We start from the raw sequence: 27,910 nt of genomic DNA, 5'->3' as shown, positions 1-27,910 counted from the left end.
CAGAGGGTTTAGTCACTATGGCTACAGGTGGTTGCCCAAGGTTGAGTCTGTGTAAGCTGAGAGGATGCGTCACGGTGACGTCACCACTCCGGAGCTGGCTGATTAACCGCGCCAAAGTCTTCCCTGTCTGGTCAGTCCTACTCTATCCCTTAGAATTAAAAACATGGCTATTACATCAGTCTTAAACGTAAGACATGTTCCGTGGTTTCATGCTTTCCTGCATCATTGGCTTTTAAAGGTAAGACCTCCACCAAGCATATCTGCTATAAAATACAGCGGACACAAGTCGGATAAAACACCGGGGTGCATGAAAAGATGTGATGACAAAAAGATGAATTAAAAATTAATAAAATAAACAAAAGGCATTGATTCACTGCCCTCACCATTCCTATATCTATGGTGCAAGTGGTATGTGACCACATTGCGTAAATACTGTATATGAAAAAAAAAGAAAAAAAGAAAAAAGCACATTATAAATAGTATAAATGTATTATTATTTGTATTATATATTTATTTATTTATTAACAGTTTCTTATATAGCGCAGCATATTCCATTGCGTTTTACAATTAGAACAACAGTAATAGATCAAACTGAGCAAAAACAGACAGACAGAGAGGTAGGGGGGCCCTGCTCACAAGCTTACAATCTATAGGGAAATTATTATTATATTATAAGTCATTATAATTATAAGTAATTATAATAAGTCATTAGAAAAACATTTGTTTATGCATATCACAATTTGAATACTAGTGTATTATGTAGTGTAATAATGATTAACATGCTGTTATTAATTTTATTACTGTTTGTTTTTTCATATTCTAGGTGTAACGTACAAGGAGTATTTCATCTTATACATTTTATGTAGAATTTCATTTTATATATTTGTATTTGATCACATTAAGCAATGAAGTAACGATAGATAGATAGATAGATAGATAGATAGATAGATAGATAGATAGATAGATAGATAGATAGATAGGAGCATACTTGCTTACTTTTGAAAAAGCATTTCAGGGAGATTGTGAAAGTAACACCTATCAGTGCGGACGTGTACTGCTACATTTGAGAGGTGTGTCATGAAAATGACTTACATCCAAATGTCAATGAGCCCCAAAGGTAGTAAGATCTACTTCTTGAAGAAAAGACACTGATATTTTGCAGGATTTGTTAGTGTATTGTGTTTTACAAGAGGTTCCATATACTATACTGTAAATGGCCACGAGAAACCTTATTTAAAATGCATGTAGCCATAGGGATCATTGTGTCTTATACCAATGCAGGAAAATGGTGCACAAGATCCCATTTGAATGTATGTATCTCCAAATTATTTTTTTCCCTAGGATTGTAACAGCTGCATAATGGGGGTAAGTTGCAATCAAGGAGATTGATAGACTATTCAGGGAGTTAGGGAGATTGCTACTATTTCAGGGAGTCTCCTGCAGAATGAGGGAGGGTAGGCAACTCTGAGATAGATTATACCATTTTGCTGCTGGTAAGTGTCAATTTTTCTATCGAAATGAATGGACTTGGAGTATGTATTGGTTATGGTACTATAATGAAGCACTTAATCTTCTTGTATTTAGATAGATGGATAGATAGATAGATAGATAGATAGATAGATAGATAGATAGATAGATAGATAGATAGATAGATAGATAGATCGATAGATAGATCGATCCATTGCAGATATCTTATGTCATCACAGACAGTTCTGCAGAAGCTTTTAGCGTCATCAGTTGATAAAAATATTTTGATGCTAGAATTACTTTTTTTTTTGAATTGCAGACATTTTTCAGTTGTTCCAAAAATGCAGATAACCATGTTAATGTGTACATGTGTTAACTTTTTATTTGGATTACAGGATAGATAGTTAAAGGCCAATTTGTCAAAGCGTTTTAATTTGCAATACAATTGTAAGCCATAAAAATGTAATAGTAATAAATATTTTAAAATACAGTAAAAATGCTAAAGATTGTCATAGGTCACAGTCACATGGTATCATATATTGAGCACAGAGACTTTGGAACACACCTCTGAGCTCTATGCAGTGTGATATCCTCCCTCATCTTCTCTACCATTTGTCAGCCCATAACATGCAGAGAATTGTCTTAAACAGTATCTGGTGGGATGCTGTCAATTTACCTACAGTACAATCAAAATCCTGACGGTCAAAATACTAACTACCATTGACATTTATAACCATAGCAAGGTCAAAATACTGACATTTAAAATGTAGACAGATCAAAAAGTCGACATGAGTTTTTCATGATTTTTTTTATTGAAACTGACTTGTTCATACTTTACCATCCCAGTGGACCTGGAGGGGGAATATAATAGTGTGCCCGAAGCATGGTGAGCGCAGAGAGACATGCGAGGGGACGCGGTGAACTTATACAGTGTCCATGTTGATCTATGTCGACATACACCCCCCCAAAAAAAAAAAAAATAATGAAAAACTTGTTCTGACTTTTTGACCTGTCAACATTTTAAATGTCGGTATTTTGACTTTGTCGGTCTTTTAAATGTCAGTAATTTGACCTTGTCGGTATTTTGACTGTCGGTCAATTGTTGTTGGGATTTTGATTGTAGGTATTTCATACTAGTCCCTATCTGGCAACCTTACTTGTTTTTAAAAATACATTTTGATAGGCGATAATAAGTAAGAGACTAGCTAAGAAAAAAGATACATGCCTAAAAGGTAACTTGCTATTTAATAATACTACTTCTTTGTGGGATATCTGCTTTATATCTTCCATATTAGTGACAGAATGTCCGGACTGTCTTTTATACTGGTTTCAATTTTGCATGTTTCAATATTTTTATTAAAATGCATTTCTGTGCGCATATAGGTGGTCATTCCGAGTTGTTCGCTCGCAAGCTGCTTTTAGCAGCTTTGCACACGCTAAGCCGCCGCCTACTGGGAGTGAATCTTAGCTTAGCTTAAAATTGCGAACGAAAGATTAGCAGAATTGCGAATAGATACTTCTTAGCAGTTTCTGAGTAGCTCCAGACTTACTCGGCATCTGCGATCAGTTCAGTCAGTTTCGTTCCTGGTTTGACGTCACAAACACACCCAGCGTTCGCCCAGACACTCCTCCGTTTCTCCAGCCACTCCCGCGTTTTTTCCAGAAACGGTAGCGTTTTTTCACACACACCCATAAAACGGCCAGTTTCCGCCCAGAAACACCCACTTCCTGTCAATCACATTACGATCACCAGAACGAAGAAAAAACCTCGTAATGCCGTGAGTAAAAAACCTAACTGCATAGCAAATTTACTTGGCGCAGTCGCACTGCGGACATTGCGCATGCGCATTAGCGACTAATCGCTCCGTTGCGAGAAAAAAATAACGAGCGAACAACTCGGAAATGACCCCCATAGCCCTTAACCAAATTCAGCTGGTTGGTAAAAGGTCTCCCATATCATTTAAATGATAGCATGACACCTAATTGCTGAAAATTCCTGAGCACTGGTAAAAAAGTCTTTTTATGGTGACACAGGCTCAGTAATTGCCCACAAACCAGAAAACACTCCCATAATCTAATTTACATATTGTAATTTGTTACCCTTGAAAAACATAAAAATGATATCTTATTTCTCACATACAACTATTTATATGTTAATGCTATGGCAGTCATACTGTGCATCACACGTTTCTTCATCAAGAGGATTATTGAATAATTATGGTCAGCGGTGGGTGCAATGCATGGGCTGCAGCACCGATCATATAGTGCAGGGGGGAACCGCTTAGCACATATAAACATCCATGTTATCATTATCATACAGTATGTGCTGGCTGCCCCGGGGATCGGATGCCCTGAGTGTATCTGGAGCCCTGAGGTACCCAGGAATCAGCATGAAGCTTCACACTGCAGACTCCATTATAATAATAATAATAATTTTAATTAGATAGCACACTTTCTCAAACAGGACTCAAGGCGCTTTACAGACATCAAAACCAATGCACATAATACAAAAGATTTAAGTAATACAGCAATAGACAAGCCACACATACATAAAAGGAAAACCTCAAGCGTACTGTAAGCATAATGCAGGATTGGTGTAGGCATTTTGGGTTATAACTTCCATGGGTTGTGTATTTCACCCTCACAAGGTACCAGGTGAGGCAGCCATCTTGGGTGCACTGCGTAGGATTACCCTGGGTAGATTAGTCTACCCCTAGAAGAGATGACACAAAATGGGGTGAATGCAGCATTCTAAGGCTCAGAGTAGCGTCCCAACAAAACCGTCAGGTCCATGTAATTTTCATCCCATCCACAAGTGAACCAGATGAGGCAGCCATGTTGGTGCACTACGAAGGTTACACTGTTGGTGGTGAGCCATACAAGGCCCCAATGCATATATGGGGAAAACTGACACTTGTGTATAGTATGATATACCCTGTACTGAAGATCCATATGAAGAACATTCTGCCTGCGGAGGAACCATCCAAGGCAAACAACTGGGGTGCACTGTGTAGGTCACGGCTGGCAGGGTGTGCAATCAGTGGAGGTACACATTACAGGAATAGCAGGCAGTGTGGTGGAAGCACACTATTAGAAAGAAAAAAAAAAAGCACATTATAAGAACACATTTGCTGGTAACCACGGAAGGGGGAAAAATGGGATAACATTATTTTGAAAAAATTATAAATGTCCTGGTCTCATGGGAGCAGTGCGGGATGGCATGAGAAGATGGAGAGCACACGAATGTCTGAAGGAAATGTCCCTGCTGAGCCTGGTCCTGGTGTCAGTTGAGATTTCATTAGTGATCTGTATAGATTTACCTGTTGATGAGAAGGAGAAAGTAGGAGTCAATTCACAATCGATATAATTTGAAGATAAATGAATAACACGCCGATATAACGCTGCTAATGATTTTAAGCTAAGACTTTATAACTAGACCCTTCATATACTAGACATAGACACCCTAGCATCTTAAAGAACTGGCATCATAACCATTGACTAGTTTCACAGTAGTCTGGTGGTGGGCTTAGAAGTGTGTGAAACTTTATGCTGATTCCCAGGTGCCTCATGGTGCCAGCTACACTTAGCCCATCATCATGCCTCAATACACCACATAGCAGGAGATGCCTGGCGTGAGTGAGCTGGCAGGTCCCATGCAACTCCGTTAGCATTGGGCATCTTTTTTTGCTGAAAATACATCTTATTCACATTGCTATGTGAATAGGACGCATAAGCAAACTGCTGATTAAAATGATATGCGGCATGTCTATATTCTCTGTGTGTCTGTGGCTGTAACAGGATACAAAATGCTACATTACAGTGTTTTCTAGGAAAACACTGTAACGTAGCATTTCATATGCAGATACAGCCATGGTACAGTATATTGCAATTAGGCTTTAGCCAGGCTTCACGATACATGTTAGATATATCAGTATATCATGACATGTAAACTTCTAGATGTCTGCCTAACTCCCCTTACAATTTATTTCCTAGATTGCAGCTAATATTTATGAGGATGTCACCTGGAGTAAAAGCAACAAAAACATGTAAAAAACAAACAAACAAAAAAACGGTAACTAAACAAAACAAATTTCTGGTTAATGTACAGTAAGTATATAAAAGCCAGTCTGCTACGCTGGTGGCTGGAGCCTTTTTCATCCCAAAGTAAACTGAATTTTATACATTCTTGGAGGTGACAGAAATTGAGCATTGGCCTATACTTTCAATAGAATGCCGGTTACAAAAACTAGGTATGCTTTATACGGCATTGGATAGTGCATAAAGCAGTCAAAATACATTGTAATAACAAATAATGCCCATCTACAAATGTTAGTTACAAGAAAGACAGTCATTCTGATTCTTTACTGTCTTAATATAGGACAACAATAAGACTTGAAAGAGAGAGAGAAAAATGGAATCAGAGGGTCGGATGTAATGGCTTGCGAGACAGCAAATGTCTACAAGGCAAAACCGACATACGTTTTTAAGGATGTTTTGCCCCAAAACAGGGGACGCGGTACACTTATATGGTGTCCATGTCGACCTATGTCGACATTGACACAACCCCCTGCAGAAAAACTTATGTCGGTATTTTGAAATGTCAGCATCTCAAATGTCGTAATTCTATGTTGGCATTTTGAATGTCAGCATAATGAATGTCGGTATTTTGACTGTGTCTGTATTTTGACTGTCGGTCAATGGCTGTTGGGATTATGGCTGTCGGTATAGTGTCCGTCGGTAGATCATACTGAACCCGTAAATTACACCTACTAAAACACCAAAGTCAGGATTGGAGGAGTAATGAGTATATTAATATGGTATACGTAAAAGAAACAACCCCCATAAAAAGTGAAATAATGAAACCGAAGGTGGATGATTGGAGCAGTAATGAGAATTGTTCGGCGTCACTACAGAGTTAACATATTTAGCAACAAGGAGGTTCTTAAAGATGAACAAATCTACAGTTTCAATTCTCCTTTTTTTTTTTTACATAAAGTTTTATGTGTATTCAAAAAATCCACATAGATATACTATGCTACTGTATATCTGGTGATATCCAGGGGCCAGCAAGGCAGTGTTGTTCCTATTGGCGTTTCTATAATGGCTGCAATGTGTACGGTGCACACGGTCCCCTGGCTCCAGGGGGGGGCCACGCCGCACACCAGGGACGTGCAGTCGGGAGGCAGAGGAGGCAGGGCCTCCCCTGTCAATAGTGGTTAAAATAATACAAAGAAGATACTTATGACACATATTCTGTGTCATAAGTATCTGCTTTGTATTATACTAACCAATTATACATTAAAAATAGGTTTGAGAGGCACAGATAGCAGGTGCCTCCCATTAACAATAGGTAAGGTGCGCGAGTGGGGGACGGGCGGGGGCAGGCCCAAGCCTTGGGCAGTAAAAGCCCATTGAAAATAACATTGAAAATGGCACTAGTATAACTGCCTCGGTGACAGGGGCGTGCTTTCACTGCACATGAAAGCACTCCCCTGTCAGTCAGGCAGATGTGATTGGACAGTGGATCTGTCACTGGATACAGCTGTCCAGTGATGGATCCGCTGTCATCACTGGTTGGGCAGCGGTATGTGCAGCGGGGACGCGGCCGAGGTGCGGGCGTTAGTGGTGGCGGAACCCAGCGGGGACAGCTTGCATGATGGCAGGCCTGGACCCAAGAGGATCCAGTCCCTGCCTGACATTTAGCAGAGTTCGGCAGCAGAGCGATTCCAATTTAAAAAATGGTGCCGTTAGCATCATTTTTTAAATCTAAGATGGCCGCAGCGAGCCAATCACGGCTCGCCGTGTCATTGCCCTGCCCCTCGGGGCTGACTTATAGAAGCCAGCGTGAGGCAGCGGCTGTCAGTCCGCCGGCGCGGAGGGAGCGTGCAAGAGCTCTCGAAGTCAGAAGACGCCCGGAAGCCCTGGGGAGGCAGCGGCTATGGAAAAGAGCTGCCCAAAGGCCGCCGCCCACCAGGGTAAAGACAGAAGACACCGGGAAGCCCAGGGGAGGCGACGGACATGGAAAAGAGCTGCCCGAAGGCTGCCGTCCCCCTGGTGAAGACACGGAAGCCCTTGGGAGGCGGCAGCCCCCCAGGTGAAGACAGAATACTCCAGAAATCCTGGGGAAAAGAGCTGCCCAAAGGCTGTCGCACACCCAGGTGAAGACAGAAGACGCCGGGAAGCCCAGGGGAGGCGGCGGCCATGGAAAAATGAGCTGCCCCAAGGCCGCTGCCCCCCCAGGTGAAGACGCTGTACAATAAACTTGTTTAAATAAAATGTGTCGTGTTTATTTTAATATTTTCTTTACAGGAGGACTACAGGAGCCAGCGGGCCCTGAATGTCCGGGCATGCAGGCACTTGTGGTTCTCCAAATGACGGCATGCTGGGGCAGGCTTGCTGGGACTTGTAGGCCACCAGTAAAGAACAATATTATAACATGAACCCCGCACCCACCGCCACCGGCCCAGTGCTGGTTGTTGCTCGGGAGAGGGGACTCCATTTATTTTGTCTGGGGTCCCCGCTTTCCGAAAAATTCCAGTCCTGGGCTGTCTGGTTTGGGGGGGGGGGGGGAGTTTAATGTGATGACAGGGGGACCCCACACCGAGTGTTCTCCCTGCTATGGGATTACCCCCCCTACCGGCTGGTTCAGCTTAGTGCTGGCTATGGTTAAGTATGGGGAACCCCATTATTTTTTTTATTTTTTTTCTGTTCATTCATATATATATATATATATATATATATTGTGCCTCCCCAGCCACTGACCTCACCGCAAATCTCTGGTTCACACAGAAGCTGCTGCAAGCATGGTGGCTGGGACAGCAGTACTGCGTACCGGCAGGCAATTTCTTGCCTGTATGCAGTACCGTCCTGTACCGCCATACTTGCAGCACTGTCTACTGGTACTGTACATTCTTAATCACATCATGCAAAAAAAAAAAATTCTAGTTAATTTATGTATTTTTATAATTGTTTCCTACTATACAGCTGTAACTTTCAGGATTTGTTAATTAGTCAGATAATTACTTTTGGGAAATGTTTGCTAAATTTTCATTGACTTCTTCACTATTATTTTTAATATAAAGTGAAATTGCATAAAGGGTAACCACGCAAAGATGATTTAGCTTAGTTGAAATTTTACTATTTACTGCAACCTACTAAGAAGGTCAGGATGCATAAGTCTTGTGAACATTCATAGGGCGATCGCTCATTTAAAGTGACAGGAGATCACGGGGTGCAATTCAATTGTTTTGTTTTTTTATGCAGGTGATGCCCCTAAAGGTCGGGTTTAGCCGCATAAAACAGCTAAACCTGAGTAAAGTGCTGGGCTTGATCATGAAAAGTGCCGTTTAGGCGCTCAAATGGGTCACTTTTTGTGCATTTCAGCTCGCCGCCTCCCGGGGGGTACAAGCTGAAATGTACTCGCTGGTAGCCATTTTGCCCAAACGGAGCTACAATTGAATGGCTCTTTATGGGCCCCATCTAGTGGCTGCCAGCGGAAAAACATTTGAATTCCACCCATAATATTGCCAAGCAGTACAGTTTGTGGACCCTGGATGTCGACAGGTATGAATGCTACCTAAAGCATTTAACTTGTACTGACATTACAATGATTAATCATCATGTTTTACAGTTGTACAGCCAGTGCCAGTGCAATGCTCTAAGCACTTCACACTTGACAATCTCCCAGTTGCGGCATTTTGGGGTACTCATAGTGCTTGTCGACATATAGAGGTGGACGTATATGCACATGTGTAAAAAAAAAAATCTTCTGCTCCTATTAAGAATACTTCACATATACGAATAGCGACTTCTTCAGCTTGAAAGGTAAAATGAGCACAGCAAGGGATTGACAAGCATAAACCAGGTACAATCGGATGTGCTCACATAATTACAACACAATTAGATGTGTACGTACAGTACACTAGGAGAACTCATTTAAGAGAAATATCTTTTGAGGGTACGGGACAGCAGGTGAAACGATATGTAATGATGGTGACGCCTTTCAGCCGAACTTTCCATTTGCTTCAGATTGGATGGTTGTATATTGATTGTATATTCCCATTTGATTTATAAAGTGTTAAGCCAGGGCTGAAACTAGGATTTCCATCGCCCAGGGCAAGGCAGTAATGGGAGGTAAGTTTACACACTTGTTATGACTGAAGAACGTCTGGTATAAATTCAATTGGGATTCAACATATGCATAAAAGTACACTTTTTTATATGTGATTTTTTTTCTATGTACTGTACATTCAGAGCACATGAAAACCACTTCTCAGCGAGCCTCAATGTGTAAAAGGACCGTTCCATGGAAATGAGAAGTAAAGCAGAATTGCAATACAGTATTTTTGTGTAACACGATTGTTGGTATTGTGTAACACCACAGTTTTGCCCATCTACAGGTACATCCTGTCGAATGGAGGCAATCATATGTTCCTGAGATTTAAGCAAACAATTTTAGATAGAATTTCTATTTCAAGTATTGGGAGGCAACCTCATTAGCTTTAGGACTCAAATTAAGGATTTTATGTAGGCAAAATTATTTTTAAGTAGTGTGTTACACTTTAACCACTTACCTGGCATGGTTGCATCGTTTGCTATCACACAATGCAGTGTGTTATTTGATCTATTCGCAGACAATGCGACCGGTTAGATACACAGAGTGGGTAGCTGCCAGAAGAGAATCTTCTAGCAGCCGCTACGCACAGAGGAACATCCTGACGCCTCTGCTTCCCTGCACCCTTCCCCAGTATCTGACGTGCTGCTGATCACTGCTGATCAGTCAGCACAGCAGAACCCCCTGCCGAGCGGACATATAAGTGGAGTGTTGCGTACCTACAGGAACAGTTCACGGAGAGCTGATGAATTGGGAAGGCTTGTTTTTAGATATCCTTCCTGCACAGCAACCTGCTGTTGATTCACAGACCGGTGCAGCTCTACAGGTATTGGCAGTAGGAGCCAGGGGTGGGCCCCCCACTCTGTAAGGGCCCCCACAGTCCCCCCACCCCCCGATAGCTGCCCTGTAACTACCAATCAGCTCCTACCTATCATTTCATAAAATGTACTTGACAAATACTAGTGGCTGATTGCCTCTCCACTCTTTAGAAGCCTTGATGCATCTTCCCATAATCACTTTTTGTTTTTTAATTGGGTGCGAACTGGCTCCTCCCTCTATGCCCCTCCTCCAGACCTCAGTTTTAGAAATGTGCCCAGGTCGACTGGATGCACTCTGAGGAGCTCTACTGAGTTTCTCTGTAAAGACTCCCTGCTTTGTGGGACTGAGAGGGCAGAAGCAGAACCAACTTCCTCAGAGTTTCATGGCTCTGCTTCTGGCTGACAGGACACCATTAGCTCCTGAAGGGAACTGAACGCTAGCCGTGTCTAGATGCTCACTCCCACAGCACGCCGTCACCCCCCACACAGAGCCAGAAGACAGGTGAGTATAAGAAGAATGATCTTCTGTCAAGTAAGTGACGGCTGAGGTGCGGCGCGGCTGGCGGGAGCGCAGCGCGCCATTGCTGCCCACACACACAGGCACTACAGGGTGCAGGGCGCGGGGGGGGGCGCCCTGGGCAGCAAGAAATATACCTCAAACTGGCTAAAAGGGGGCATAAGTTGCCGCTGGCACAGCCCTATCCCCGCCAGTATAAATATTACAGTGTTTGTATGAGTGTAAGGACGCGCCATTGCGGGGGTGGAGCTTCTTCCCCAGGCAGCCAGCACACTACTCAGCGCCATTTTCTCTCTCTCCTCAGGCTGCAGAGAACACGCTGGTCCTCTCCTCCACTTCTGACAAGTACAGAGTGCTATTAAGGGGGGGCACAAAGCGATTGTGGTGCATTTGATAGTGTATATTACTATTTAAAAAGTGCTGTTAGGCTGTGGACATACTGTGTTCACTGGAAATACTGGCGCTAGGATTGTGAACTGGCTGCTCCTATCCTGTGTCCCTCTGACAGATTTTACTGTGGGTCTGTCCCCAAAATAAGTCCCAGTGTGTCTGTTGGTGTGCTGTACACTTGTGAGGCATGTCTGAGGCAGGGAGTTCCTCCCCGGAGGAAGCCATTTTAGGGACACAGAGTTGTAATCTGGTGGCGCTACCGGCACACCAAGAGCCTGCATGGGTGAAAGAGCTACGTGACAGTATGCATCTGATTAACCGTAGATTGGATATGTCTGAATCTAAGGCTGCATGCTGGAGAAAATCTGTGGAAGATGTGATTTTTCAGGATGCTGTTATTCCTTATGCGGGCGGCCCCTATGGGTCACATAAGAGACCATGTGCAAATGTTGTAAACACTGATACCGACAAGGATTCTGACTCTTGTGTCGACGATAGTGAATCCAAAGAGATAGATCATAAATTGGCAAAAAATATACAATATATGATTGTGGCTATAAGGGACGTGTTGGAGGTTACAGAAACCACTCCTGTACCTCAGGAGAAGGCGTATTTATGTAAGGAAAAGAAGTCCAAAGTCACGTTCCCCCCTTCACACGAACTAAATGCTCTGTTTGAAGGGATGTGGGTGAATCCTGATAAAAGATTTCGTATTCCCAAAAGGATTCACATAGCTTACCCTTTCCCGGCTGAGGACAGGAAAAAGTGGGAGTCACCCCCTGTGTTAGACAGTGCACTTTCCAGGTTGACAAAGAAGGTAATTCTCCCTGCTCCTGGCACGGCTTCTCTTAAAGAACCGGCAGACCGCAAAATGGAAACAACATTGAATTAATTTATGTTACCAATGGTACACTGATTAAGCCCCCTATTGCCTGCGCATGGGTGAGTCGCGCTATTGAAAAATGGTCAGAAAGCGTGTCATCAGAAATTGACACGATTGATAAAGATGAGATACTCCTTAAGTTAGGGAATATCAAGGACGCTGCCGCCTACATGCTGGAAGCAATGAAGGATATTGGACTCTTGAGTTCACAGGCCGCTACCATGGCAGTATCGGCTAGGCGGGCATTGTAGATTCGCCAGTGGAACGCGGATGCAGATTCCAAAAAAAACATGGAGGCTCTCCCATATAAAGGTGAGACCTTATTTGGCGATGGTCTGGATGTGTTAGTCTCGGCGGCTACCGCAGGTAAGTCAACATTTTTGCCCTCTGCGCCTGCACCGGCAAAAAAGACCTATCACCCGCAAATGCAGTCCTTTCGGCCCAATAAATACAAAAAGACGAGAGGTTCCCCCTTCTTTGCAGGTAGGAGAAGGGGAAGGGGAAAGAAGCCCACAGCGGCTCCAGGTTCCCAAGAGCAGAAGTCTACTCCTACTTCTGCCAAATCCCCAGCTTGACGCTGGAGCTCCCTTGCGGGAGGCCGCTCGGGTGGGGGCACGTCTCAGACTCTTCAGCCAGGATTGGATTCTGTCTGCCTGGATCCCTGGGTGTTGCAAATAGTATCCCAGGCGTACAAGCTGGACGTTCAAGATGTTCCCCCATGCCGGTTTTTCAAATCGACCTTGCCAGTTTCTCCGTCAGAAAGAGAAGCAGTAACAGCGGCAATCCAAAAATTATGTCAAGACCAGGTCATAGTATTGGTACCGTTCTCACAACAAGGGAGGGGTTTTTATTCAAGCCTCTTTGTGGTTTCGAAGCCGGATGGCTCGGTCAGACCGATCCTAAATCTAAAGGATCTGAATGGCATTCAGATCCTTTAGATTTAGGATCGGTCTGACCGAGCCATCCGGCTTCGAAACCACAAAGAGGCTGAATGGTTACCTAAAAAGGTTCAAGTTCAATATGGAATCACTTCGGGCAGTGATTGCCAGTCTGGAGGAGGGGGACTACTTGGTGTCGGTGGACATAAAGGATGCTTACCTGCATGTTCCTATTTATCCTCCTCAGTAGGTTTATCTGAGATTTGCGGTTCAGGATTGCCATTACCAATTTCAGACGTTACCTTTCGGTCTCTCCACGGCGCCGAGGGTATTCACCAAGGTGATGGCGGAGATGATGGTTCTCCTTCGTCAGACAGGAGTCAATATAATTCCTTATCTGGACGACCTCCTGATAAAGGCGAGATCCAGGGAGCAGTTGTTACAAAACATATCACTCTCTCTGTCAATACTCCAACAACACGGGTGGATCATAAATTACCCAAAGTCACAGTTGGAACCGACGACAAGGTTGTCTTTCCTCGGGATGATTCTGGACACAGAAGTTCAGAGAGTATTTCTTCCACTGGAAAGGCTCTGGAAATCCATAAAATGGTAAAACAGATATTGAAACCATCAAATGTGTCGACCCATCAGTGCATTCGGTTGTTGGGGAAGATGGCGGCGGCCTACGAGGCCATACAGTTTGGCAGGTTCCATGCCAGAGTATTCCAGTGGGTCTTGTTGGACAAGTGGTCGGGGTCACACCTACACATGCACAGAAAGATAATCCTGTCGTCAAAAAACAGGATTTCGCTCCTGTGGTGGTTACACAGCTCTCACCTACTAGAGGGACGCAGGTTCGGGATTCAGGACTGGGTCCTGGTAACTGCGGATGCAAGTCTCTGAGGCTGGGGAGCAGTCTCTCAGGGGGAAAACTTCCAGGGACGTTGGTCACAACAGGAAGCCTGCCTTCGCATAATCGTTCTGGAGCTAAGAGCCATTTACAACGGCCTTCAACAAGCGGTACATCTTCTTCAAGACCGTCCTGTGCAGATCCAGGCAGACAATGTAACAGCAGTCGCTTACATAAACAGGCAGGGCGGAACGAAAAGCAGAGCAACAATGGCAGAGGCAACAAAAGTCCTCCGCTTGGCAGAAAAACATCTACAAGCTCTGTTGGCAATATTCATTCCGGGAGTAGATAACTGGGAAGCAGACTTCCTCAGCAGACATGGTCTCCATCCAGGAGAGTGGGGCCTCCACCAAGAAGTCTTCGCAGAGGTGACAAGTCTTTGGGGAGTTCCTCAAATAGACATGATGGCGTCTCGTCTCAACAAGAAGCTTCAGAGATACTGTTCCAGGTCGAGAGACGCTCAAGCAGTAGCAGTGGATGCACTGGTGACCCAGTGGGTGTTTCCATCAGTGTATGTCTTCCCAGATCTTCAGCAGTTACTCATAGGAGATCCTCGGCCTCTTCCTCCTCGAGAGGACGTGCTGCAGCAGGGGCCGTGTGTGTACCAAGACTTACCGCGGCTACGTTTGACGGCATGGCTGTTGAACGCCGTATCCTAGCCAGGAAGGTTATTCTCGAGGAGGTCATCCCCACCCTTATTCAGGCCAGAAAGGGAGTAACGTCGAAACATTACCACCGTATTTGGAGAAAATATGTATCTTAGTGTGAAACCAAGAAAGCTACTACGGAAGAGTTTCATTTAGGACGTTTTCTCCATTTTTTACAGGATGGTGTGGAGGCGGGCCTCCGATTGGCATCAATCAAGTTCCAGATATCGGCCTTGTCAGTGTTCCTCCAGAAACAATTGGCATCTCTTCCAGAGGTTCAGACCTTTGTGAAAGGGGTTCTGCACATCCAGCCTCCATTCGTGCCTCCAGTGGCACCGTGGGACCTTAACGTGGTATTGCAGTTCCTTCAATCGGATTGGTTTGAGCCTCTACAAAAGATAGAGTTGAAGTTTCTCACTTGGAAAGTGGTGATGCTTTTGGCTTTGGCATCCGCAAGGCAGGTGTCTGAATTGGGGGCCTTGTCTCACAAGAGCCCTTACCTGATCTTCCATGAAGATAGGGCAGAGTTGAGGACTCGTCAACATTTTCTTCCGAAGGTGGTTTCATCTTTCCACATAAACCAACCTATTGTAGTGCCAGTAGTTACTGACACATTCACTGATTCAAAATCTCTAGATGTGGTTAGAGCTTTGAAAATCTATGTCGCTAGAACGGCTCGCATACGGAAAACAGAGGCTTTGTTTGTCCTGTATGCTCACAACAAGATTGGCTGTCCTGCTTCCAAGCAGACTATTGCACGTTGGATTAGAAATACGATTCAGCATGCTCATACTAGGGCTGGATTGCCGTTACCGACGTCGGTAAAGGCCCACTCCACTAGGAAGGTGGGCTCATCCTGGGCGGTAGCCCGGGGGGTCTCGGCATTACAACTTTGCCGAGCAGCTACTTGGTCAGGGTCAAACACATTCGCTAAGTTCTACAAGTTTGACACCTTGGCCGATGAGGACCTCAAGTTTGGTCAATCGGTGCTGCAGGGTCATCCGCACTATCCCGCCCGTACTGGGGCTTTGGTATAGACCCCATGGTCTTGATGTCGTCCCCAGCATCCTCTAGGACATATGAGAAATAAGATTTTGATAACCTACCGGTAAATCCTTTTCTCCTAGTCCGTAGAGGATGCTGGGCGCCCGTACCAGTGCGTATTTTACCTGCAGTTTAGTTATTACAGTTAAACAAGTTGTGTTTCTTTAGTTCAGCATGTTGCTGCAATTGGTTCATGCCTGTTGGCGTGTGTTATGTTGAATGCCATGTGTGCGGCATGGTTGAGGGTGTGAGTTGGTAGATATCTCACCACTAGTTAAGTAATTCCTTTCCTCGAAATGTCAGTCTCCCTGGGCACAGTTCCTACAACTGAGGTGAAAAGTCTTTAGAGTGCCCATGTCTCCTGCGGATCCCGTCTATACCCCATAGTCTTGATGTCGTCCCCAGCATCCTCTACGGAATAAGAGAAAAGGATTTACCGGTAGGTTATCAAAATCCTATTTTTTCATCCTATTATAGAAGTTTTCATATTTGGCACTGAAGTGTTTCATTTTTAGTAATCCTCAAATATAAGTTATTCACAGACAAGTAGTTTAGTTTTTATAGTAAAATCAAATGTAGATAGTAATATAAAAGATTAACTTTATCATATAAGCTTGATCAGGCAACATTTAAAGTTTATGGGGGGGATGTATCAAGCCATCTAAAGAAAACAAGTGGAGGTGTCGGCAATAGCAATCAGATCCTAGCTAAGGTACAGTATCTAGTAGATTCTAGAAAATGAAAGCTCAAATCTGGTTGCTTGCTATGGGCAATTTTGAAAGTTTGATACAACTTTCACTATGGAAGGTATTTATCAAAGTTGTGAGAGATAAATGGGTCTATTTACTAAGCCTTGGATAGAGATAAAGTGGCCGGAGATAAAGTACCAGCCAATCAGCTCCTAGCTGCCATGTCACAGGCTGTGTTTGGAAAATGACAGTTAGAAGCTGGTTGGCTGGTACTTTATATCCGTCCACTTTATCTCTATCCAAGGCTTAATAAATAGAACCCAAAGTAGCAACCAATGTAATGGCTAACTGTCATTTTCCAAACACAGTCTGTAACATGTAGGGTAGAAGCTGATTAGTTAGCACTTTATCTTTCACAATTTTATCTCTCTTCTAGCTTTGATAAATACCCCTATAAATCTTTAAGGCGCAAACCTACGATGATCGAGGGCAGGATGGCTACAGCAAGTTAACCAAATCGAAACAACCAACTATATCGCAAATGGCTAATCACTAATGATGATGTCTCTAATTTGAGGACCTCTATAAAAAAAAAAAAAAAAAATTCCCAGCCTGATAAAACTCTTTTTTTTTATTCCCCCCCCCCCACCCCCCCACCCCCTCTCTTTGTACAGGATGCAGTCATTTTGTCTGGATCTCTAAAGTATATATAAATAGACACATTTAATGAGCCTGTTGGTTGTTGTGCTCCATGTTTACCATTTTAAAACTGATTGTTTAAATAATTAAGACTATGATCAATTTAGAACTGACATTCACCAGTCACCATATTAATTTTAAATCAGCGTGCAATCAAAATTCTACATGCTTTCATTCATCAACGATATAAATAAAAGTCGCACAGTTCTGAAACCTTCTTTCCATCGCATCAATTTCTTCTTGTCAACGAAATTCTAGAAATGTTATTTAGCCGACATAGAAACGGGTTTCATATCTCGAAAGAACTGAAAGCCACAGTTATCATTTCTTAGAGTATCTCAGGGCCACTGCAAATTTTAATCACCATTTTTGTACAGTGCCCTTAAAATAAATTTGTTTTTCAAGAAGGCACAAGGCTTGAAATATATTGGCAAAATTAAATTTTCACCTCTCGTCTGAAAGACTGCTGCTTATGTCTATCACTGAGGCATGACTTCAAGGCAGAGAGAACTCACTGTCCAATAGTGCTCTTTCTCAATTTATAAACTGCTCTACATTCCCCAGCAGCTTTTGACCACTTAATTATGCCGCTCTGAAGCGGCCGCGAAAGTAAATTGATAGCAAATAGCTACAGTATCTGAAAGCGAACAGTGAGAAGTGGCTCCTGTTTTTAATTCAGTTGGAGGGAGACTATTAATTAAATAAGAGGAGTTCATTAACTAACAGCAACCTGTTATTGTAAGAGCTGTCAACATGAACATTTCAAAACTGATAAAATTGTTTATTTGTTGCTAATTGTTTAATCGTTATTGGGGCATTGAGACAAGGGACAAGGATGTAATCCTGCCACTGTACAAATCATTGGTACGTCCGCACCTTGAATATTGTGTTCAATTTTGGGCACCATATTATAAAAAATATATCAGGGAACTAGAAAGAGTTCAAAGGCGAGCTACTAAATTGATTAAAGGGTTAGAGACACTGGAGTATGAGGAAAGGCTTACTAGCTTAAATATGTATACACTAGAAAAGAGGCAACATTATTAATATCTTCAAATAAGTAAAGGGACATTACAAGGAGTTAGCAGGGGATTTGTTTATTAAAAGAACCCTGTATAGGACACGTGGGCACTCACTGAGGATAGAGGAGAGAAAATTCCGTACACAACGTAGGAAAGGGTTCTTCACAATAAGGGCAGTAAAGATTTGGAACTCCCTGCTGGAGAAGATAATAATGTCAGACTCTGTAAATGCATTTAAAAATGGATTGGAGAAATTTTTAACTGGAAAAAGTATCCAGGGTTACAGCATTTAAAATAGTGATTTTAATATCTGGGAGTGGTAAGAATCATAGTTGTCAATTGGTACTAAATCATTACTTCAGCAGGTGCATTATAATATAAACAGCTTATCACAAAATACAGGTTGAACCCGATGGGCATTTTGCCTCTTTTCAACCTAACCAAATAAGGTGAATATTTTATTTGCAATGAGCTGATCCGTTTAACTGAACACACCCAAACTTTAGGGATCCGAGTAGAACTGAGTCCCAGTTTGGATCACTTTTGGGGATCTGAGGTAGATCTTCCCTCGAGATCGGAACTCAGATTTAAAAACATGAATCTCGGGTCTTGGAGTGCATGTAAGTTTCTCAATTGTGATATCAGATGCCATTTCACTTAGTCGAGAGTGGGCAAAATTGACTGGAAATGCCTGGTAATTCATGTTATTGATGTTTAATACTTTAGGAACAAAACCAGATCCAAGTTACATGATATTAGCTGTTTTTATGGATTTTATCTATTTTTATAGATTTTTTTAAAAACCAAATCCAAAACTAAACCCAAAACTGAATCCAAAACACTAGGTGCTGTTTTAGCAAAAGCAAACCATGATGATGATTTAGGGGTCTATTCATGAAGCAGTGAAAAGTGTGGAGACGTGAGCTAGTGGAGAAGTTGCCCATGGCAACCAATCAGCATTGATGTAACATTTATAATTTGCATACTATAACATTATACAGAGCAGCTGATTGGTTGCCATTGCCAACTTCTCCACTGGCTCACTTCTCCACCCTTTTCACTGCTTCATGAATAGACCCCTTAGAGCCAAAACCAAAACATGGGGGTCTGCACAAATCTCTATATTTTATGTAACATTTTAGAAAATTTAGCCCATCTCTAAAATCACCTTATTTAAAGCTTTTTCAATTATTACACGTTTCTCTGACGTCCTAGTGGATGCTGGGGACTCCGTAAGGACCATGGGGAATAGCGGCTCCGCAGGAGACTGGGCACAAAAGTAAAGCTTTAGAACTACCTGGTGTGCACTGGCTCCTCCCCCTATGACCCTCCTCCAAGCCTCAATTAGATTTTTGTGCCCAAACGAGAAGGGTGCACACTAGGTGGCTCTCCTGAGCTGCTTAGTGAAAAGTTTAGTTTTAGGTTTTTTATGTTCAGTGAGACCTGCTGGCAACAGGCTCACTGCATCGAGGGACTAAGGGGAGAAGAAGCGAACTCACCTGCGTGCAGAGTGGATTGGGCTTCTTAGGCTACTGGACATTAGCTCCAGAGGGACCGATCACAGGCCCAGCCATGGATAGGTCCCAGAGCCGCGCCGCCGGCCCCCTTACAGAGCCAGAAGACAGAAGAGGTCCGGAAAATCGGCGGCAGAAGACGTCCTGTCTTCAACAAGGTAGCGCACAGCACTGCAGCTGTGCGCCATTGCTCTCAGCACACTTCACACTCTGGTCACTGAGGGTGCAGGGCGCTGGGGGGGGGGCGCCCTAAGACGCAATAAAAACACCTTGGATGGCAAAAAAAATGCATCACATATAGCTCCTGGGCTATATGGATGAATTTAACCCCTGCCAGAATACACAGAAAAACGGGAGACAAGGCCGCCGAGAAGGGGGCGGAGCCTATCTCCTCAGCACACTGGCGCCATTTTCCCTCACAGCTCCGTTGGAGGGAAGCTCCCTGGCTCTCCCCTGCAGTCACTACACTACAGAAAGGGTTAAAAAAGAGAGGGGGGCACTAATTACGAGCAGTATTAAAAATACAGCAGCTATAAGGGGAAAAACACTTATATAAGGTTATCCCTGTATATATATAGCGCTCTGGTGTGTGCTGGCAAACTCTCCCTCTGTCTCCCCAAAGGGCTAGTGGGGTCCTGTCCTCTATCAGAGCATTCCCTGTGTGTGTGCTGTGTGTCGGTACGTTTGTGTCGACATGTATGAGGAGAAAAATGATGTGGAGACGGAGCAGATTGCCTGTAATAGTGATGTCACCCCCTAGGGGGTCGACACCTGAGTGGATGAACTGTTGGAAGGAATTACGTGACAGTGTCAGCTCTGTATAAAAGACAGTGGTTGACATGAGACAGCCGGCTACTCAGCTTGTGCCTGTCCAGACGTCTCATAGGCCGTCAGGGGCTCTAAAGCGCCCGTTACCTCAGATGGCAGATATAGACGCCGACACGGATACTGACTCCAGTGTCGACGGTGAAGAGACAAATGTGACTTCCAGTAGGGCCACACGTTACATGATTGAGGCAATGAAAAATGTTTTACACATTTCTGATAATACGAGTACCACCAAAAAGGGGTAATATGTTCGGTGAGGAAAAACTACCTGTAGTTTTCCTGAATCTGAGAAATTAAATGAGGTGTGTGATGATGTGTGGGTTTCCCCCGATAACAACTGATAATTTCTAAAATGTTATTGGCATTATATCCTTTCCCGACAGAGGTTAGGGCACGTTGGGAAACACCCCCTAGGGTGGATAAAGCGCTCACACGCTTGTAAGAACAAGGGCTCTACCCTCTCCTGAGATGGCCGCCCTTAAGGATCCTGCTGATAGAAAGCAGGAGAGTATCCTAAAATGTATTTACACACATACTGGTGTTATACTGCGACCAGCAATCGCCTCAGCCTGGATGTGCAGTGCTGGGTTGGCGTGGTCAGATTCCCTGACTGAAAATATTGATACCCTAGATAGGGACAGTATATTATTGTCTATAGAGCATTTAAAAGATGCATTTCTAGATATGCGTGATGCACAGCGGAATATTTGCCGACTGGCATCAAGTCTAAGTGCGTTGTCCATTTCTGCCAGTAGAGGGTTATGGACACGACAGTGGTCAGGTGAGGCGGAGGTGGCCACGGCAACAGCTGGGAAATCCACGTTTGTACCCCAGGTCGCCTCTCAACATAAGAAGACGCCGTATTATCAGGCGCAGTCCTTTCGTGGGCAAGCGGGCAAAAGGTTCCTCATTTCTGCCCCGTGACAGAGGGAGAGGAAAAAGGCTGCAGAAATCAGCCAGTTCCCAGGAACAGAAGCCCTCTCCCGCCTCTGCCAAGCCCTCAGTATGACGCTGGGGCTTTACAAGCAGAATCAGGCACGGTGGGGGCCCGTCTCAATGAATTTCAGCGCGCAGTGGGCTCACTCGCAATTAGACCCCTGGATCCTTCAGGTGATATCTCAGGGGAACAAATTGGAATTCGAGACGTCTCCCCCTCGCCGTTTCCTAAAGTCGGCTTTACCGATGTCTCCCTCTGACAGGGAGGCAGTTTTGGAAGCCATTCACAAGCTGTATTCCCAGCAGGTGATAATCAAGGTACCCCTCCTGCAACAGGGAACGGGGTATTATTCCACACGGTTGTGGTACCGAAGCCGGACGGCTCGGTGAGACCGAGTCTAAATCTAAAATCTTGAACACTTACATACGGAGGTTCAAATTCAAGATTGAGTCATTCAGAGCAGTGATTGCGAACCTGGAAGAAGGGGACTACATGATGTCTCGGGACATCAAGGATGCTTACCTTCATGTCCCAATTTACCCTTCTCACCAAGGGTACCCCAGGTTTGTGGTACAGAACTGTCACTATCAGTTTCAGACGCTGCCGTATGGATGGTCCACGGCACCCCGGGTCTTTACCAAGGTAATTGCCGAAATGATGATACTCCTTCGAAGGAAGGGAATTTTAGTTATCCCTTACTTGGACGATTCCCTGATAAGGGTAAGATCCAGGGAACAGTTGGAGGTCGGTGTAGCACTATCTCAGGTAGTGTTGCGGCAGCACGATTGGATTCTCAATATTCCAAAATCGCAGCTGATTCCGACGACTCGTCTTCTGTTCCTAGGGATGATCCTGGACACAGTCCAGAAAAAGGTGTTTCTCCCGGAGGAGAAAGTCAGGGAGTTATCCGAGCTAGTCGGGAACCTCCTATAACCAAGCCATGTCTCAGTACATCAATGAAAGGGTTCTGGGAAAAATGGTGACTTCCTACGAAGCAATCCCATTCGGCAGATTCCACGCAAGAACTTTCCAGTGGGACCTGCTGGACAAATGGTCCGGGTCGCATCTTCAGATGCATCAGCGGATAACCCTGTCACCAAGCACAAGGGTGTCTCTCCTGTGGTGGTTGCAGAGTGCTCATCTTCTAGAGGGCCGCAGATTCGACATTCAGGACTGGGTCCTGGTGACCACGGATGCCAGCCTGCGAGGCTGGGGAGCAGTCACACAGGGAAGAAATTTCCAGAGCTTATGGTCAAGCCTGGAGACATCACTTCACATAAATATCCTGAAGCTAAGGGCCATTTACAATGCTCTAAGCTCAGCAAGACCTCTGCTTCAAGGTCACCCGGAGTTGATCCATTCGGACAACATCACGGCAGTCACCCACGTAAACAGACAGGGTGACACAAGAAGCAGGAGGGCAAGGCAGAAGCTGCAAGGATTCTTCGCTGGGCGGAAAATCATGCACTGTCAGCAGTATTCATTCCGGGAGTGGACAACTGGGAAGCAGACTTCCTCAGTAGATACGACCTCCACCCGGGAGAGTGGGGACTTCACCCAGAAGTCTTCCACATGTTTATAAAACTCGACAAGTATTGCGCCAGGTCAAGGGACCCTCAGGCAATAGCTGTAGACGCTCTGGTAACACCGTGGGTGTACCAGTCAGTGTATGTGTTCCCTCCTCTGCCTCTCATACCCAAGGTACTGAGAATTATAAGATGGAGAGGAGTAAGCACTATATTTGTGGCTCCGGATTGGCCAAGAGGGACTTGGTAACCGGAACTTCAAGAGATGCTCACGGAGGATCCGTGGCCTCTACCTCTAAGAAGGGACCTGCTCCAGCAAGGACCCTGTCTGTTCCAAGACTTACCGCGGCTGCGTTTGACGGCATGGAGGTTGAACGCCGGATCCTGAAGGAGAAAGGCATTCCGGATGAAGTCATTCCTATCCTGATCAAAGCCAGGAAAGATATAACCGCAAAACATTATCACCGCATTTGGCGAAAATATGTTGCGTGGTGCGAGGCCAGTAAGGCCCCGACGGAGGAATTTTTCAACTAGGTCGATTCCTACTTTTCCTGCAAACAGGAGTGTCTATGGGCCTGAAATGGGGGTCCATTAAGGTTCAAATTTCGGCCCTGTCAATTTTCTTCCAAAAAGAACTAGCTTCAGTCCCTGAAGTTCAGACGTTTGTGAAAGGGGTACTGTATATACAGCCTCCTTTTGTGCCTCCAGTGGCACCTTGGGATCTAAATGTAGTTTTTGGGTTCCAAAAGTCACATTGGTTTGAACCACTTAAATATGTGGAGTTAACATATCTCACATGGAAAGTGGTCATGCTGTTGGCCCTGGCCTGGGCCAGGTGCGTGTCAGAATTGGCGGCTTTATCCTGTAAAAGCCCTCATCTGATTTTCCATTCGGACAGGGCGGAATTGAGGACTTGTCCTCAGTTTCTCCCTAAGGTGGTTTTCAGCGTTTCACCTGAATCAACCTATTGTGGTGCCTGCGGCTACTAGGGACTTGGAGGACTCCAAGTTGCTAGACGTTGTCAGGGCCCTGGAAATATAGGTTTCCAGGACGGCTGGAGTCAGAAAATCTGTCTCGTTGTTTATTCTGTATGCACCCAACAAGCTGGGTGCTCCTGCTTCTAAGCAGACTATTGCTCGTTGGATTTGTAGTACAATTCAGCTTGCACATTCTGTGGCAGGCCTGCCACAGCCAAAATCTGTAAAAGCCCATTCCACAAGGAAGGTGGGCTCATCTTGGGCGGCTGCCCGAGGGGTCTCGGCTTTACAACTTTGCCGAGCAGCTACTTGGTCAGGAGCAAATACGTTTGTAAAATTCTACAAATTTGATACCCTGGCTGAGGAGGACCTGGAGTTCTCTCATTTGGTGCTGCAGAGTCATCCGCACTCTCCCGCCCGTTTGGGAGCTTTGGTATAATCCCCATGGTCCTTACGGAGTCCCCAGCATCCACTAGGACGTCAGAGAAAATAAGAATTTACTTACCGATAATTCTATTTCTCGTAGTCCGTAGTGGATGCTGGGCGCCCATCCCAAGTGCGGATTGTCTGCAATACTGGTACATAGTTATTGTTACCAAAAAAAATCGGGTTATTGCTGTAGTGAGCCATCTTTTCTAGAGGCTCCTCTGTTATCATGCTGTTAACTGGGTTTAGATCACAAGTTATATGGTGTGATTGGTGTGGCTGGTATGAGTCTTACCCGGGATTCAAAATCCTTCCTTATTGTGTACGCTCGTCCGGGCACAGTATCCTAACTGAGGCTTGGAGGAGGGTCATAGGGGGAGGAGCCAGTGCACACCAGGTAGTTCTAAAGCTTTACTTTTGTGCCCAGTCTCCTGCGGAGCCGCTATTCCCCATGGTCCTTACGGAGTCCCCAGCATCCACTACGGACTACGAGAAATAGAATTATCGGTAAGTAAATTCTTATTTTTCCAGCAGAAAGGACGGACACACAGAAGAAATATTCATGGTACAAGTTTGCATTTAAAACTTGTTTTCAGCTAGAATATAATTTTGCTATACAGAAACCCTGTGATAGTTTTCCTCTATATATTAAATTGGCTAAGCAATTTTGTTGTGAGAGCAACTACTTCGCAATGGCGACACCGATTTTGATAATTCAGGTGTCATTCGGTAGGGTGTGTGATGCAGAAATATGGTAAGTACTCAGGTTGTTTAGGAATAATGTGTCAAAGTCATAATTTTGTCCCATAGAAAAAGTATTGAGTGGGGGCACGCTTTTTCCCTTTGGGTCGTAAATTGCAGCAAAGCCCTTGCCAATTTTTTTCTGCTCTAAATTCAGTTGATATAATGAATTCTTTCGAACACTTTTGGTATACAGTAAACTTTCGGGATACAGTAACATTTTGGGATACAGTAACATTTCAGGATACAGTAGACTTTCGGGACACAGTTATCTGTTGGGATACAGTTAACTTTAGATGAACGCATTTCAGAATACACAATACTATTTTTTTTGTTTTTGCTCAATTTTCGAGAAACGCGATTGACAAGTACAGGTTAAAGTACAGAAGTTTGACATATCTAATTACTCTTGAATCATGTAGCAGCCTCTGTGATAGCTAAGATATATATAACATATATATTATTCCAGTTTACATCTAAAACATTCACTTTCCTACACTGAAAAACAGGTTACATGCCCTGGAGATGTAGTCAAAAGGTTCATTATGTCAGAACCACAATGTCAACATTTATGTTACTTGTTGACATTGATAAGATGCTGACATTCAACATGTCGGCATTCTCAAAACAAAATGTCAACAGGTGACATGTCAACGTTGTCAGAATGTTGACATTAGTGGGCAGTGGGCGTGAAGGAGGTTAGGGATAGCCTGCAGAGGGGGGTAGAGTTAGGGTAAGGCACTAGAGGGAGGTCTAGGAGTAAGGATTAGGGGAAAAACACATACCGAATGTGGAGAATGACAGCTCTGACCCAGGTGTCATGTCCACATGACTGTCAGGACTCAGAAGACGCCGTTGGAGCCGCTGCAGAATCCCCGACGCAGGCAAGTCACTACTGGGCCACCAGGACAAAATGTCAACATTCTAACACTGTCTTCATGATGAATGCTGGCATGGTCAACGTTGACATTATGACCGTGTTGACATTGTGACTGTCGACATTTCATACCCAACCACATGCCCTGTACTCTAAGTTAAATGCACTGCCATTATATAAAAAGCAAATACATAGCAAATACATAGCAAGAATAAGAATGAAGAAACCACCATGATGATGTATGAATATGGCATGTAGTCAAACACAGGTCAAGTGATTCCACTTTTCTTAACAACCACAGAAGTTGTGGGATGGGAATGTATATAAGGAACTTCCCAGGAGTTCATCAGGGATTCAACACAATTTGGCTGCAGCAATTTTTTTTAGCAGTTGGGCAAAACCATGTGCACTACAGGTGGGGCAGATATAACATGTGCAGAGAGAGTTAGATTTGGAGGGGTATTTTGTTTCTGTGCAGGGTAAATACTCGCTGCTTTATTGTTACACTTTAATTTAGATTTCAGTTTGAACACACCCCATCCAAATCTAACTCAATCTGCACATGTAATATCTGCCCCTCCTGCAGTGCACATGGGTGGTCATTCCGAGTTATTCGCTCGCTAGCTGCTTTTAGCAGCATTGCACACGCTAGGCCGCCGCCCTCTGGGAGTGTATCTTAGCTTAGCAGAATAGCGAACGAAAGATTAGCAGAACTGCTATTAAATAATTTGCTGCAGTTTCTGAGTAGCTCCAGACCTACTCCTAGACTGCGATCACCTCAGTCCGTTTAGTTCCTGGTTTGACGTCACAAACACGCCCTGCGTTCGGCCAGCCACTCCCCCGTTTCTCCAGCCACTCCTGCGTTTTTTCCAGGCATGCCTGCGTTTTTTAGCACACTCCCTGAAAATGGTCAGTTTCCGCCCAGAAACACCCACTTCCTGTCAATCACACTACGATCACTCGAGCGATGAAAAAACATCGCTCAAGCTTGTGTAAATCTACAAAGTTTTGTGTGAAAGTACTTAGCGCATGCGCGCTGCGTACCATGCGCATGCACATTTTTACTTTTACTTAATCGCTGCACTGCGAAAATCGGCAGCGAGCGATCAACTCGGAATGACCACCATGGTTTTGCCCAACTGCTAACAAATGTGCTGCTGTGATCAACTCTGAATTAGGCCCCTTGTCTTCAGGCTCTCCAATTTCAAATAGGAGACAAATAGAAGTGGTACCTAACAGACGGCCCTGTGCTTGGAAGTACAGATCTGTAAATTCTCGCTCTGTGACTGACATCCCCAGAGTCAACAGACTCAACATAAAGAAAACTCTGGTTTGCCCAATCAAGTACATCCTCTGTAATGCCAAATCTATAAGAAACAAGACTGCTACAATTACTGACCTTTTTGAATCCGCAGATATCACCTGTATTACAATGACTTGGCTAGATGAAACTGCAGCATTTTTCTGTCATTCACAACCCAAGAATGAATCACATTGGAGGCGGGGTGGCCATCTGTATAAAGAAAACATTTAAACTTAGGGCCTACCCAATGGAAATTACTCATTTGAGTGCATTGCTGCCACAATTACTGACCTTTTTGAATCCGCAGATATCACCTGTATTACAATGACTTGGCTAGATGAAACTGCAGCATTTTTCTGTCATTCACAACCCAAGAATGAACCACATTGGAGGCGGGGTGGCCATCTGTATAAAGAAAACATTTAAACTTAGGGCCTACCCAATGGAAATTACTCATTTGAGTGCATTGCTGCCCAGAGTTCTACCGAATTAGGTTTCAGAGTATTTCTCATTCACTGCCCCCCTGGAGATGGAAGGATATTTCTACATGAGTTTGCAGATACTGTATTGTTCTGGAGCATCAAAGATAGCTGATCCTTGGGGATTTCAATGCATGGGTCAATAACGAGCTCTCACGATGATGCTCTGGGCCTCACACAAGTCATTCCCTCTGCTACACATAAAAGTGATCTTGTCTTCCA

The 27,910-nt window shown here is 44.3% G+C and overlaps 1 long non-coding RNA gene across 1 annotated transcript; it reads right to left on the bottom strand.

Moving 5' to 3' along the window:
• Positions 1–2,499: 2,499 nt before the first annotated feature.
• Positions 2,500–27,610, bottom strand: LOC134928808 (uncharacterized). The gene is made up of 3 exons (XR_010178026.1): positions 27,501–27,610; positions 27,306–27,419; positions 2,500–4,787 (listed from the first exon to the last, which is right to left on the bottom strand). It is a non-coding gene; the product is annotated as an uncharacterized LOC134928808 (long non-coding RNA).
• Positions 27,611–27,910: the final 300 nt, after the last annotated feature.

This window comes from Pseudophryne corroboree, chromosome 5, assembly GCF_028390025.1.
Source record: "Pseudophryne corroboree isolate aPseCor3 chromosome 5, aPseCor3.hap2, whole genome shotgun sequence".
Lineage (NCBI taxonomy): Eukaryota > Metazoa > Chordata > Amphibia > Anura > Myobatrachidae > Pseudophryne > Pseudophryne corroboree.
The sequence above is the reverse complement of the archived record's forward strand: the minus strand, read 5'-3'. Positions and strand labels throughout refer to the sequence as shown.